This window comes from Phyllostomus hastatus, unplaced genomic scaffold (genome assembly GCF_019186645.2).
Source record: "Phyllostomus hastatus isolate PE091 unplaced genomic scaffold, TTU_PhHast_1.1 phas_contig_1, whole genome shotgun sequence".
NCBI lineage: Eukaryota > Metazoa > Chordata > Mammalia > Chiroptera > Phyllostomidae > Phyllostomus > Phyllostomus hastatus.
The window spans coordinates 19,430,858-19,433,425 of record NW_025333498.1 but is presented as its reverse complement, the minus strand read 5'-3'; the positions used below and the strand labels follow the sequence as shown (position 1 = coordinate 19,433,425).

Genomic DNA, 2,568 nt, shown 5'->3' with positions numbered 1-2,568 from the left:
TTTGTTTGAGTTTATTGTTTATTTATATTTTTAATAATGCAATTGCCTTGGTCTTGGCATATCTGGATCTTTTTTCTCTCTTGTGCTAAAAGCTAATGGCTTACATGCCAGTGTGTAAAGGGTACGTTGGGGTTCTCTATTGACACAATGTATTTCTTTCATCTCTATTCATTTTAACCTGCAAACACAATGCTCAGGAAGTGTCAGGAAATAAGCCTTTGCCATCAGAAAGACCACATACGGTTGTGCAGTTTGTGGGCTGTTGCAACCGGCCCAACTGTACGCAGCAACCCTGGGATCCAATCTTCCGCACTTGCAGAAATAAGCTGAATGGAGAAGAGGGGTGTGTAAAGGATTCTGAAGAAATCCTGTGATTTTTTTTATACATCGAACGAAATTGGTAATTTATGATATAACTTCAAGTTCCATGTTATTTATTATAGAATAAAGTAAAAATTTCTGGTTGAGAAAAAGGCCCAGTGAAATAAAATTTGAATAAAATTAGAAGTAAAAGCCATTGTATTTATTTTCCATTTAAAAAAGAAAAAATACGTTGTTTTTAATATTCAAAAATAAAAGGGGGAACTGAAACTCAAGGTTCTTGGCAACCTCTGCGGGAATCATTATCCTGCTCCTTTTCTGCTCCATTCCTGACACACCCCTTTCCTCAGTCTGCTCAAAAGGCAGAATTTCTGTGTCTGGCAAGTTGGAGTCTGCAGCAAAATCTCCCTGAGATGTATTTTCATATATTTGCTATCAGTAGAGACTGCTCTATTAAAATTCTTCTAGCTCTCAACATTAAAGACATGAAACATTCTTCACAACCCCAAACACCCTTTTCCTGACAAGATGTCACACACTGAGAAGAAAACAATACCTGAACAAGATCTATAGTTAATATATAGCATTTTTCAGGTGGTAATAATTGAATAATTTTTATCCTGTGTTCCTGGTATTGTGTATATTGTCCCTGGATGATCAACACTCTTCGTTATGTAAGATACTGTCTTCTTAGGTATCATTTTGGTTGGATAAACACCTCAAAATTATTTCTATTGTAAGATTTTGTGTTGAGATCTCAATTAGCTCAAAAGCATTACAGCTGCTTTAAAAGATATGGTGGGACTGTTTCATTTTATTTAACTGTAATGTGGATAACTGTCTCCTGCTTATTAGAAAACAGAAAATCCACAGGGATTTTTAAATGCTCTCAAAAACTGACATACATCTGCCATTGATAGAGAGATAGATAGATGGATAGATAGATAGATAGATAGTCATAGATCATATATGGTATCCAAGTAACTGTTACTTTATGAGTGCATGTGTCTCCCTGAGCTGCATTGGCAGTGGTTGTACAGAAAACAAAGGGAATGATTTCCTCTCTGTAGGATGAGCTAGGGCATCCCTTAAAAAGACTAAGCAAGCTTGCAGTTGAAATACAAAAAGAGGTATGTAGTAAAGGGAGGAGTCTGGAGGTCATTATCAGCCTGGTTGTAAGAGATGCTTGCCAATGAGTTTGAAAGAAAAGTTTAAGACTGGGATTGGGTGAGGGACTCTGCCTAATCAAACATAGCTATCAGTGAGAAAAATAACAAATTCTACCTGTATGATTAGAGCTCTAAAAACTTACTTGGTGAGTTTATTTAATGTTTTGCTTTGTTAAAACTTATTTCCACAGTCTCTTTCAAAATAGTGGGCATGTGACTAAAATCTGCATCTTACATTAATCATAATTCATGCCCTTAGATGCACTAGAAAAACTAAATGTTCCTTTTCTCTGAGAAGCAGGAGACCCTATTTGCAGGAAAAGTATCTATGAAGAAAAAACAGACTCAGAATAGTAAACTTTGAAATCTGAACTTTTACAAAATGATAATGTTGTTGTAATAGTGTTTCAGGGCTTTTGATCTTATGGTTTAATGGTAGAAAAAAATAAATTTCTAGGTTTTTAGTAAAGTACTCATACTATAAATCTTCTTATACTTAACTGGTAATCTCTAAATGTGAGAAGATTTCTCCTTTTTTTTTTTTTTTTGTGCAGGTGCAGCATTCCTGGAAGTACTGCAATACCAGGTCTGTGCGTGGAGTGGACAGAGCAAGCCCCTATTCTGTCTCCTAATTCCAAAAATTCATTTAATACATTGTCCCTGGATAGAGGACATATCAGATATTAAACTGATAAGAATAGATACTACACTTGATCTTAGCCAAAAGGCCAAGAAGTGATGAGATTTCTAATTTTAAGATGGCAGGGAGAGAATAAACATTTATGGAAAAGGGAAATGGTTAAATAACATTTTCCTTTAAAGATTTTATTTATTTATTTATTTATTTATTTATTTATTTATTTATTTAGATGGGAAGGGAGGGAGAAAGAAAGGGAGAGAAACATCAATGTGAAAGGGAAACGTCAATTGGTTGCCTCTCGTATGTACCTTGACTGGAGACCAAATACATGACCCAGGCATGTGCCCTGACCAGGAATGAACCAGCTACCTTCCGCTTTGCAGGACAATGCCCAGCAAACTGAGCCACACTGGTCAGGGCAATAACATTTTCCTTTAA

At 35.6% G+C, this 2,568-nt stretch overlaps 1 non-coding gene across 1 annotated transcript; it reads right to left on the bottom strand.

The window, feature by feature from the left end:
* Window positions 1–2,039: 2,039 nt before the first annotated feature.
* On the bottom strand, window positions 2,040–2,230 carry LOC123814335. Its single transcript, XR_006784889.1, has one exon. It is a non-coding gene; the product is annotated as a U2 spliceosomal RNA (small nuclear RNA).
* Between the last annotated feature and the right edge of the window lie 338 nt (window positions 2,231–2,568).